This window comes from Onychostoma macrolepis, chromosome 05 (assembly GCF_012432095.1).
Source record: "Onychostoma macrolepis isolate SWU-2019 chromosome 05, ASM1243209v1, whole genome shotgun sequence".
NCBI classification, from domain to species: Eukaryota; Metazoa; Chordata; class Actinopteri; order Cypriniformes; family Cyprinidae; genus Onychostoma; species Onychostoma macrolepis.
The window spans coordinates 3,485,517-3,498,016 of record NC_081159.1 but is presented as its reverse complement, the minus strand read 5'-3'; the positions used below and the strand labels follow the sequence as shown (position 1 = coordinate 3,498,016).

The 12,500-nt window shown below is 36.3% G+C and overlaps 1 protein-coding gene across 2 annotated transcripts in view; it reads left to right on the top strand.

The window, feature by feature from the left end:
* si:dkey-215k6.1 (transmembrane protein 132C) overlaps positions 1 to 12,500 on the top strand; it is a 223,020-nt gene that overhangs the window by 80,590 nt on the left and 129,930 nt on the right. The gene's annotated exons all lie outside the window — the stretch shown is intronic.

Genomic DNA, 12,500 nt, shown 5'->3' with positions numbered 1-12,500 from the left:
AAATTCCGATTCGACTATGAAAATCCTTAGTCGAGGACACTCCTAATATTTACTGTGAAAAGTGATTGACATACAAATCTGGACTGAATTTTTAAAAAAAATTCTTAGTTTATACATGTAATATAATTTCTTAAAAAGTAATATGGTTCATATTTTCCAGATTTTTATATGTATGTTTATAAAAATCTGTGATAGCAAAGCTGAATTTTCAGCAGCCATTGTTCCAGTCTTTAATGCCTCAACTGTGATCAATAGAAAAGAAATCAACATTTGTTTAAAATATTTTTTTAATACAGTAAAAGTACAGATTAAATACAGATTAAAAGTATTGGAAGTACCAACCTGACCCCAAACTTTTGAACGGTTAAGTGTAAATGTCGATTGAATCGAACATTTCTTTCTTTACGGATCTAATATTGATAGTGAAAAAGTAATATGCAGGTAATATTCTCCGATAATTGAATGCATTTCTTTGGCTTGGAGTGAAAAATGAAACTCGAAGACCCATGAACACATTTGATACATGTTATTTTTAAATTTCCCAAGCTGTATAAGTGGGTCTGTTGGCAGTTATGAATGCCCTTCCTCTTTGTAACAGCATTGCGAAGGTTTCCGTCTGACGACTCGCTGGTGATGTCCTCCTCTAAGGACAGTCATCAAACCTGCTCTGCCCTTGAGAGAAGCATAGCAGCTGAAACTGAGGATTTGATAGAGTCGGAGTGTGATACGTATTTTTTTCTCTGAAGTCTGCATTTGCATTTGTTTTGACAGGGGACAATGTGAGAGGAAGAGGGGGTGATATTTAAACGGTGCTGTTTTGCTGTCAGAGTCAAGGTAAATCTTCCGGCACAAGAGCCCAAATTAACTTCCCCTCAGGTGGATGGAGACAGCGGTGAGAATGAACTAGTTATTTTTGTAGACGACATACAGCGGCGCATTTAAGGAGTTGAATGGATTCATTTATGGCAACATGTCGGTATTTATTGTGCAATTTCTTTTTATTGCAAATTAACTGAGCAGAAATTTAGAAAAGCCCAACAAATAGGACGTTGATTGGATATCATACAGTGATAAAAAAAATAAAATAAAATGTTACAAACTGTGCTTTGATGGATTAAGGGTGCTACACATGAAAAGGAAAACAATAGAAGAGTTATGAGGGGAGTTCAGCATTGCGTCTTTGAGGAGGACACTTAACCCCGGGTTGCTCCAGCAGAACCGAGCGTGTGGTTGGTGTACTTTAAGTTGCTTTGGATAAATCATCTCTGCTAAATGAGATGTAGCCACAGGTAACGTCCAATAAAAACCCGTATTGATGTAGGAGGCTTCAAAAAGACAGAGAGTTGCTTGGGGGAGTTTTTTGGCAGATATGAATGAATAAGATCACAAAAAGAACCTCTAGAGGGAAACTTCAATAAGGAGAAACAAACAAAATCAAAGTGCCTGTGTAATTACAGTCAGGGAAGTCAGGAAGCTTTTAGAAGATCACTGAACATCAATATACACGTCAACTTTTATCACTGCCTCATGCAAGATTAGAGACAGAGAGATTATGCTCTGCTTTTATGCACTGTTTTCACTGTTTAATACCACAGTTCGCATAACACCTCATGTCTTTCCCTCCTGGTGTGTGTTTGTGTGTGTAGGTCAGGTTGTGCATATGTTGTAGGATGAAATGCTCCTACAGTGATGCTAAAACTCACCTACAGTTGCCCCCATGAGGGAAATGGCCTAATAAACAAATACACAAATGTTTTAGTTAAAGGTTTTGGTCCCACTTTATATTAGGTGGCCTTAACTACTATGTACTTACATTTAAATTAATCATTTGGTACAAATTATTGTGTTCATACATGTTTTTACATTGTACTTATATATTTACAAAATACCTATATGTAATTACATCTGTAATACATTTTTGTACTTACATTTATAATTACACTGTTGACCCATCCCTTACACCTTAACCCACCCTTAAACCTACCCATACCACCAAACCTGTCCCTAACCTTACCCGTATCCCCCCTCAATAGCAGCAAAAGTGTTTTTCAATACAGTATGAACACAAAAAGTACATTGTATTTATTCTTTGGTGTAAGTACATAGTAGTTAATTGCTGAAAGATATCTTTTTAGTTTGGAGGTAGATTTAAAGGATATAAAATATATAATTTAAGGAATAGTTTCCCCAAATATGAAAATTTGTTGAGTATGTACTCACCCTCAGGCCATCTAAAATGTAGATTCGTTTCTGCATTGGAAAAGATTTGGAGAAATTTAGCATTACATCACTTGCTCACCAATGGATCCTCTGCAGTGAATGGGTGCCGTCAGAATGAGAGTCCAAACAGCTGATAAAAACATCCCATCAACTAAGATCTTTTGAAGTGAAAAAAAATAAAATGAATTTTTGTGCAAAAAAAAAAATCTTTTTATTATTATTATTATTATTTTTTTAAAACTCCAAACCATTGTTCCCAGCAAAAATATGAATTTGTTGGTTCAGATGAAGAAACAAACAAACTCATCTACATCGTGGATGGCCTAAGGGTGAGTAAATTCTCAGCAAACAATTTAGTCAATTTAGAGTGAGTCCTCAACATAACAACAAAATCCATGTGAGATTTACAACAGCCCTTCCTTTTTTTTTTCCTCAGCAATGAATCCCAATGATAATATTTACAAACACTAGTCATTCTGGAGGATTTCTCTTGGCTGTTATTAGTCAGTCATGTGTGACTCTAGACGTACGTGAGTGCGAGAGTTTAGCATGCATCCTTTTCAGAAACAGTGAATGTCTGTTAAAATGACTACTCTAATCAAATTGTAATGCTGATGGTGGCCTTACGGTTGTATGTGTGACTGAACAGCTGTATTGTTTAGAATTTTCCAGAAAAGGAAAGGGGACATATAATCGTGCCACCGTGCCCTTTATTTTAAACGTTGCTTAATTGCAATAATTGCAGGATTACTTGATAATTGTCACTTCTCCACTTCCTGTATATGTGGTCTATATATGGCCACATACACAAAGCAGAGTTTTGGGAGTGAAAACTGCATTTATTTCTTTTTAGTGTATCTGACTAAAATAAAACTATGAAATCTGTTTTTCATGAACCCGTATGTGGTTTGAAATCCAATCAAAATTGGTTTTTGGAAATGTTTTCAGTTTGAACATTTGGGACCTGCAATATAACTGTTAACAGCACACCCAAAGTGCAATAGTGTCTACACACTAAGAAAAGTCTGTAAAAATACAGCCTGTTTAAAATAAATGCATGAATGTTTAAATAAGTTATGTCTCCAATGCTAATGTTGTTTGATGTGTCTCAGTTTTGGTCATTAGAATCCATGTACAAAACCGCGGGCATGTTGTGAATGTTGAGGCAGAACGAGTCAAGTAGGTGGAGGTCTTCTGACCTCTCTGAACAAGAAAATGTCCTTCATCTCAGTAGAGAATAGCTTTAGTCAGAGATTCCTATTTCTGTTGTACAGTTCTGCTCAGGTGTGACTTTCCCATTTTTGGCTTTATGGACTGGTCTGTAAAGCAGGATTTTGGCTTTTGTATTATACTTTATGAATATGTTAATATTTTTTGATGGTTTGCAATTAAAGTATTTCCGTGAATAGAATGAAACACACATACATGCACACGCTATTTTTTTTTTTTCAAAATTGACTAGTTTAATCAGGTGCACACTGTAATTTTCCTCATTTATTTATTTTTTTATTTTAATTTATTGATAATAATAAGAAATGTTTCTTGAGCACCAAGTCAGCATATTAGAATGATTTCTGAATATACAGACAGACATATATTTTTAATTGACTAGTTGGTTGTGGAACGTATAGTTGACCGTCGTGACCCATTTCCAGTACACATGCACATTGTCTTTTATGTTTATCCCATCAATACAGAGATCTCTAGTAAGTTTTCGGTCATGTTGTTGATCACAATCTTCAATTGAACATGTTTTGATTGTTAATAAAATGAGTATTTCTCATTAAATGGTTCATGCTAGAACAAAGTTTGAGCATTCCGCTCATCTCAGCAGATTGAAACAGATGGGTTTTTTTTGAATGGCTTATTATCCTCACATACCTTCAATATTTATATGTGCACTGCTGAAAGGTTCTTGTTATTCAGGGTCTCTCTCTTTCTCTCTATCATCCTGATTTTTCTCAGTATTTCTTTCTTTATATCTTTCTCCCTTTCCCACAGTTAACGGTAATACAAATAACATATGTCAGTTTTGTGGCCCTTTTTCACTCCCCCAATCTTGCTTCTCTCTGCGGCACCATCAGATACAGATACTCTTTCATTTCCTGCTTGTTTATTTTTCATGAGAATTGGTGCTTTGGCACTTTGGCTGTTTGACTGATGAGTTCACTCTGAACCGAATGAGACCATAACCGGCCACTGTACGTAGCACTCTGTGCTTTCTCTTCAAAGACATTCATTGAAAGATCTCGTAAAGTTCTCTCTACGTTTTGCCCCCCTGATGGGTGAACCCAAAGTCAAGCAATTCCGATCCATTTCTCCTCGGATCCACAGTATCAGCACTTTCAATACTGTGTGTACAGGACACACAGATCTCTGGATAGGCAGTTTAAGAGCAAAGACGATGCTGGATTGGTTCCAGTAGAAAACAAACAGCATACACTGTTTTCAGTATTCAGCCAAGACCAAAGCCAGTGTTCCCTTGACTCCTCTGCAATGCAAAAAAGTTTGCTTAATCATTTCCCCAGTAACTGCATCTAAACATCCTTAAAGGGGTTGTTGACTGTTTTTTTTTTTTTTTCTAGGCTTGATTGTGTTTATGGAGTGCAGTCTAACATGTGTTAATGCTTCGTAAAAAAAACAAAAAAAAAAACATTATTTTTCACATAATTAAACGCGCTGATCATTTCCTGCTTTTATAAAGCCCCTCCCTCAGAAATACGTGATGGGCTCTGATTGGTTAGCTGGTCCAGTGTGTTGTGATTGGCTAAACCACCTCTAGTGCGCGTCTGAACATCCAGCCCCTCACCTCAGCGGCATGTGCTCCGGTTGTATTGTAAACAATGGCGTAGTCTATATTGCTTATTAATTTGAGCCCGATTGAGTCCCAGAGAATATTAGTGAAGAGGATAGCGCTGTTGTCTGTTGTTGTCTCATACTTTTAGATATGCTGTTATTTGTAAATGCTACTGCTTCTGTTAGCGTTTAATATACGGTTTTATCCTGATTAAAGCTTTAATACAGCACGGCAACCGCACGCGCATCTATGTATAACACTTCTCGTAGCTGTGTGAAAATAAGTATATAAATGGAACAGTTCATTCAGCCGAGCTGATGATCTGTGTGAGAGAGAGAGAGATGCAGAGCCTGTGCAAAGCAAGGGGACACGAGGAACAGGATTGAGAACCGCTGCTTTAGAACATTGATTTTGAAACTTGTGAATCCATTAGAATCGTCGGAAGACAGAATCGCGATTCATATATGAATAGATTTTTACGTGCACCCCTAGTTTTCTCTTCCTCTTCTCTAAAGCAGCGCAGCATGGCCTCGCCTCTTTGCTGCATGTTCCTGGGGACGGGGATTATCTGGGTTCGTGACGTAACGGACCCAGGAAGTAGCTCGTTGTTGTCCCTACGAGCCGTTTTTGTAGGCATTAAACTGCCAGAATTTTAAAAGACAATATCTCTGTTTGCATTGAACTTTCAGCGCCGCAACTTTGCAGATATTGTTTATGCTCAAACAGCAACATTACACACTAACTAATGTTAAAAAAGTGAAATTTCAATCAACCACCCCATTTAAAACCAACGTGATCTCATAAGAATTCGAATGCATTTTATGTAAAATAGTTTTACATAAAAGATACATTTACTTACCTTTGCACAGACACTGAAACATACACTGCTGACGTACTGACAACACCAGAAATGTTAAATATTTACATATGAACAGCTTTACAGACTTACAAATGAATCCTAATGAATATTGCAATCGTGGTATTAACATGTTTTCAATTGCATTTATTAAATGAAGTTTTCTCTGATATGCTGTAACTGACAATAGAACCATCAAATTTTTAAGAACCATATCTTTTTAATGCTTTATTATTACTAATACTAATTATTCCCTACATATTTTGGTCTAATATGTTTTATATATTTTATATTCCTTATGAAACGGGCATGTTTAGTTAGGGTGGTAGGTTAAACGGTATAAAAATCTCAATAGTTTATTGATAAAATGACAAAAATGCATTGATCTCAATGATATAAAAGATTGTTCAATATTTTTTTTTTTAAGTAGCAAATACGTAGTTTCAATCTAAACGTACAAAAATGTATATGTTTTGTGCGTGTAAACGTTACGTACTAATACCTGTGTATAAACAATGAGACCAGGCTGTTAAAACAAGATAAAGGGACTTGGGAATCAAAATACTGTCAATAATAACAGTACCATTATGCAAAAAAAAAAAAAAATAATAATAATTCAATATATGTAGACTATAATATATATAAACCAAATAATATACTTACTAAATTAACCAAACAAACAAAATAAGTCTAAATAAGCAGCCAATCTAAAAAGTGAACTTTGTTTAGCTTTGAAAATGACAGCTGCTGTAGTTTTTATTGTGTGTGCCAATCATGCTCATCTCTTATAGTTTGGGTGACCTTTTGTTCACTGTAAGGATTGGAAATACAGTTCAGCAGTGGATACTGAGTCTAATACTCTTACCGTCTTTATCTAGTCCAGTGCCAAAGATCTTAACATCCACTGTGCCACTTCTGGCATTTGGTGTTGTAAGTCTGAATGCTCTGAGTGTGTGTGTCATTAAAAGGCATTTACTAATATTTCCAGGACGAATGAATGAGTGTCACCCAGGCCTGTCTCTCTTTCTCTCTGTCTTTTGCTTTGACAGCTCCTTCTGTTCTCTAGTTTTCTTCTTTCCTTTGTCCAGCATCCCAGCATGCCTCTGTGCGCTCATGAATATGCATGTAAAAGCATTATTTGCATTATTTGCAACCGGAAGAGCACACAAAAGGAAAAGACAGCAGCGTGAATGTGTGTGCGTAAGTATACGTGGAGTCTCCTAGATTCTTATTTCCCATATTCTGTAGCTCTAGGGATGTGTTTTATAATATTAGATAATATAATTTTTTTCTTTTTTAATTATTGTTATTAAATATTGAATATAATAAAATGACAAAACATTTTCTTTTAGGGTTTGTGTGTGGCTTTAGTTTATAGTTTTTAAAATTAGCTGGATGTTACTAGTGGTTATAATTAGCTAGTAGTTTACAGCTGAAAATGGGGTCACTGGAACGTTACGGAATGAGTGAGAAGAAATAATGCTAAATGCAAATAAGCGTGCTGAAATCAGGATATTCATGTGTTAAATTATTACAGCAACGAACAATAAAAAGTCAAGCGGTGGTAATGAAAGACAATAAAGTCTGCCAAGCTAAATGTTAATAAAATACCATTAATAATAAAGGTGTAAAATATATTTGTTTATTTATTTATAGATCTCAGATTAGCATATAGCAATGTGTTCTAAACATTATTACTGGAAGAGGCAAAGATAAGTAAGAAAGAGAGGAGTGAATATCTGTTTGTCTATTCTGCTAGCAGAGATGTTTTGTAAAGCTTTTCTGTTGCTATTCTATTTATGCAGATGAAAAAAGGTTCAACAAGTTTATGTTTGTGTGAAAGACTGAAGAGAAAAGAGTGTGTTCCCCACAGACAGAAGATTTAACTTTTTTTTCTTTCTTAAATGCTAAATGCTGCCATCACTCAAACAAGCAACAATTAAGATGTGCAAAAAATTGTGTGCGTGCGTTGGTGAAGGAGTTTTATTGCAGTCATTTTTATTGTCATGTCAGTCAGGAACGCACACTCACACACCTAGTGAAAAGAAATCAGTGGTGTTGCAAGTTAACTGGTTACATCAACTCTCTCTCACTGTCTCTGTCTCTCACACACACACATGACAGTGTGCTTTTACATCAAATATGTTATAGCCTGTGTGTGTGGGTGGATGTTCAGTGTGTGTTTTGTTGAGAATGGACAGCTGTCAAGTTAAACGTGACTCTGCCTGACAGCATCAGTTCTAAGTTTTAATTTGCTCCCTTGGTCAAGATAGAATAGACAGATTGAGAGAGCAAGCAACTAAGATTATCAGATCCTATGTAGATTGTTACATGGCACACTACTGTTCAAACTATGGGAGTCAGAAAGATTTTAATAAGTAATAAGTTATTACTTTTATTTAGCAAGAATGCATTAAATTGAGGCTTGCAGAAAATGTAATTCACATAAATGCTGTTCTTTTGAACTTGATATTCATCAAAGAATCCTGAAAAAAACATTGATAAGAAAAAAATTCTTGAGCAGCTAATTAGCAGCATATACTAGAATGATTTCTGAAGGATCATGTGACACTAAAGACTGGAGTAATGGCTGCTGAAAATTCAGCTTTGCCATCACATGAATAAATTACATTTAAAAGATACTAAAATAGTTTTTTTTTTTTTGTTGCTACACACAGTTAGAAACAATGCTAGGTTCATTTTCATGATGCTATTATTAAATTGTCGTTAATAATAAATGTTTTAAAATATATATTAATATGTTTTTATATATTTAATATATGTATGTATTTTCAACAATCAAATTGAGTTTTCATGATACGACCCTTGATAATGATATGAGGTTATACTGTGTGTCTGCTACATGGTACCTGTTATCATCTTTGTCTCAGTTGACTTTAGATCACTGCACATGGATATAGATCTGTCTGTCTCTTTGTCTCTGTGTCAAAATCAGGATTCTGTTTCAAACCAGGTTTAAAAGGCAGCACCACACGTATACTAAAAATCTGTTTTTATCTCCATCGTTTAAAAGAGGTCCAAGCTCCCTGGCTGGATGTAAGGCTTATCTTTTATGTTCTTCCCCCGTATTCCCCCTTTTTCCCTCGCACTCTACCTCCCTTCGTGCCTCTCTCTCTCTTCATGTTCTTACCTGCATGTCATGATGTGCCACCTTTGTTTTAAACACAAAAAGAAAATAAGACTTGAAAAGGTTCACACAGAAGGGGAAAATTGCCTCCGAAAAGAAAAATAAAGAGAGGTATGTGTCACGTTTCTGAATAAAGGCTGTCAGCCAGACAACTATCAAACTCTTTTCAGACCAGACAACAAAGCGGAGGGTTTGAGATATTACAATGGAAGGTTAGCCTGACAAACACGCACACACCTACACACACGCAACACGTGACATGCTGCAGTGCAACAGGAAAATGATAGGAAAAGGCAAATGGAGGAATGACAAGACCGGTGACCCAGAACAACTTCCTGCATCACCCTAGTACTGCGTTCAGCCAGCAGGAGAGCTGAGCCAAGCTATTGTGCAGAGGACACTATAAATTAATCAGAGGTTGAATTAAGTCGATGTGAACTAAAAGGCAAACATCTTAAAAGCCAAGTGGTATCTCTTTCACTCCCGTGAAGTCTCGTTTTAGTGTCTAGATTCTCTTTCGGCCTGCTGTTTATGTAATTTTGAGGCCCAATTACTTAGATACGGTTGTGGTGACGTGAAATTCAAAGGGTCTCCTGTAGACCTGCAATCCCATATGGTGAGATCTGTTTCCCGGAGCGGTCGGGGGTGTCGGCACTGATCCGTTTCGGATGTGCCAGCGGGAGCGGATGCAGTAGGATCCTGTTGCTTGGGCATTAATTGACTTTGATACTTCAGAGTATCAATGTCATTCGTAGAAGGGACGTTTGGGTATTGCTAAAAACATTGTTTGTGAGGTGTAGACAGGCAAAGTTGAAGCAAGTAGTCATTTGGCTGACTCGTTTATCCAAAGTAAATGCCTTGCTCAAGGACAGAATAGTGATATTTGATGTTTTGCTCTCAATGGTAGATGCTGGCAGTATTTGTACTTTGTTACAGTATTTAAGTGCATTTGTAGTACTTTGTTTTACTTCTACATTTCAATGCATTTTATATTTGACTTTTTACTATGTTTTAGAACTTAAATGTTTTTAATTGAACATTTTTCATTCTATTGAGTTGATTCTTTTCAATGAACCCATTAAACTGATTCACAAATCACACAAATCACAGGCTTTAGTTAAATCGCTTAAAGCCCGATTCGGACAGTAATTGTTTCTCATATGGACATCTGTAAAAATAAATTTACTTATCACCTCAGTGATAAAATTAATGGATTCGGATGGCGATTTATTCACAGTGGAGGAGCGAGTTCTGTGATCCTACGAACCCGGTAACGCACTGCTCACGTGGCCAGTCACATGATTGTCTGCTGTAAATAAAATGAATTTTATTTACAAATTTATTCTTATTATTGTGTAAAATGTATTTAAAAATACTTATTATTATGTAAAATGTATTCTTATTATTCCAAGCATATTTTATAATGTATAATCCTATTTATTATTTGAATATTATGCCATGGTCTATCTGAATACTCGATTCTGATTGGCTGGCAGGTGTTGATTAAATTAGTTTAACTGCACAGGTAGTTCCAGGTCAGTTTAATCACGTTCTATATTAATGCGTTCTATATTAATTGGTAACCATAGTAACATACAGTTACAGTTGAATAGTAATACAGACGAAAATAACCGTCATTTTTATCATTCCGGTCAAATATTGTATCGTTTAATGCACAGCTAGCCGTTGATTATCCCTTACATAGGAATAGGAATATAGGAAAATAGACGCGCTATAGTTGTATATAATTATACACGATATATATCTATTTATAATACACATTTTAAAATTGTAAGACCCATTTTGAATGTTTACGTGCTTTTCTTCTCTTTCTGCTCCCAGTCGCTGTGGTTGAACAGTCATGAAGTATTGTTCTTTTAAATACTTTCCAGCATTTCAGAAATAAATATGTAAGAAAATTACACTGAAGTACAACGTTACTTTACGGTGTTCGGGAGTGCTCAAAAAGGGTTTAAACAGTGAATTTTGATTCGATTTCTTCTCGTAAACTCAGAGATGTGGATTCGGACGGCAATTAAATTACCACATGACCTTGGTGTTTGTCAAAAAACAGTAGGTAATTCGGCCGGGGATTTTTACGGGGGTGGTGAGAGAAAAACACCGACATCCTGGATTCGGACGGCATTAAAATCACCAAATGTGATCTACCCCCTGTAAATGGTGAAAATCACTTGCGTCCCCCTGAGAAACAGTTACCGTCCGAATAGGGTTTAAGACACATTTCACTTTCACATTTTTGCATCTTTGATTTATGCTTTCATTCAAGAACATGATTTCCGTACCTCATTCACCAATGCTTGCTTAAAACTTTTTTTAATTACAAAAAACTTAACTTTTTATTACAGACCTTAGCTCTATCTGTTGTGCTATTGTGGAAAGTGAGGATGGACAGTAGAAAGGGGGGAGAACTTACAGCTACTAAAGGCACAGAACTAGACAGTTATCTAAGTATACCACGACTGAGGTGCCCTTGAGCAAGACACTGAACCCCCAACTGCTCCCCGGGTGCCGCAGCATAAATGGCTGCTCACTGCTGTGTGTGTGCACTTTGGATGGGATAAATGCAGAGCACTAATTCCGAGTATGGGTTACCATACTTGGCCATATGTCACATCACTTTCACTTTCACTTATCAGCTTGGCAGGGGTCCGCTACAGCAATGACTAGATGTTATGCCTTATTCTATAAAGCTTCTAGATGTCAAGAAACACTATCAGCAGTTAGGAGGTATAATAAGCACCACTGTTCCCGAGTCCATGCTCTTAGCCACATAAGAGAAAGTGAAGTCTGTACAGTATGTCTGCAATGTTGTGCCCACTCATCTTGCCTACGTTCTCAACCACTTAGAAGATCGAAGCAAATCCTCCATCACTGAAGTAAGAATGGATAGAGAAAAGAGATAAAAACAGACAAGGTCAGAACACTAAACCTGTTAAAACAGACACCGGATGATGGTTTATCCAGCATATGCTCTGTCACATTAGTTCAGCTCACATGGTCGAGATTGTGAGTCAGGGTTCTGAGAAGTGACGCAACTTCTGTTCCTGTCATTGTCATCCTCTGCAGTGACTTCATGATGATTTCCAAGACATATCCTTTCATGTCAATACATGTCCTTTCAATACATGTCATTTGTAACTTGAATGGTCAATGTCATTCACCTCCAGTTATTTTACCTGTATGAAAACGGCTGTTATGCTGGTTGATATTGCAAACTGGTATTTGATATCGTATTATTTTAATTCATTATCATAATCATAAACACCCTGGTTTGCAGTGCAAATAGTTTTTTCCTGCACTTCATTATTTAGCATCGGAATGGGAAGATTTGCACTTTCAAAGAAAATAGCTTATTCCCGCATTAAAAAAAGGTGGATCGTATGTTAGATTTTTAAAACTTCTGATTGGTCTGTTGGCCAAACAGTGTCACAGATGGGCTTATAGCGTTATTCATAATC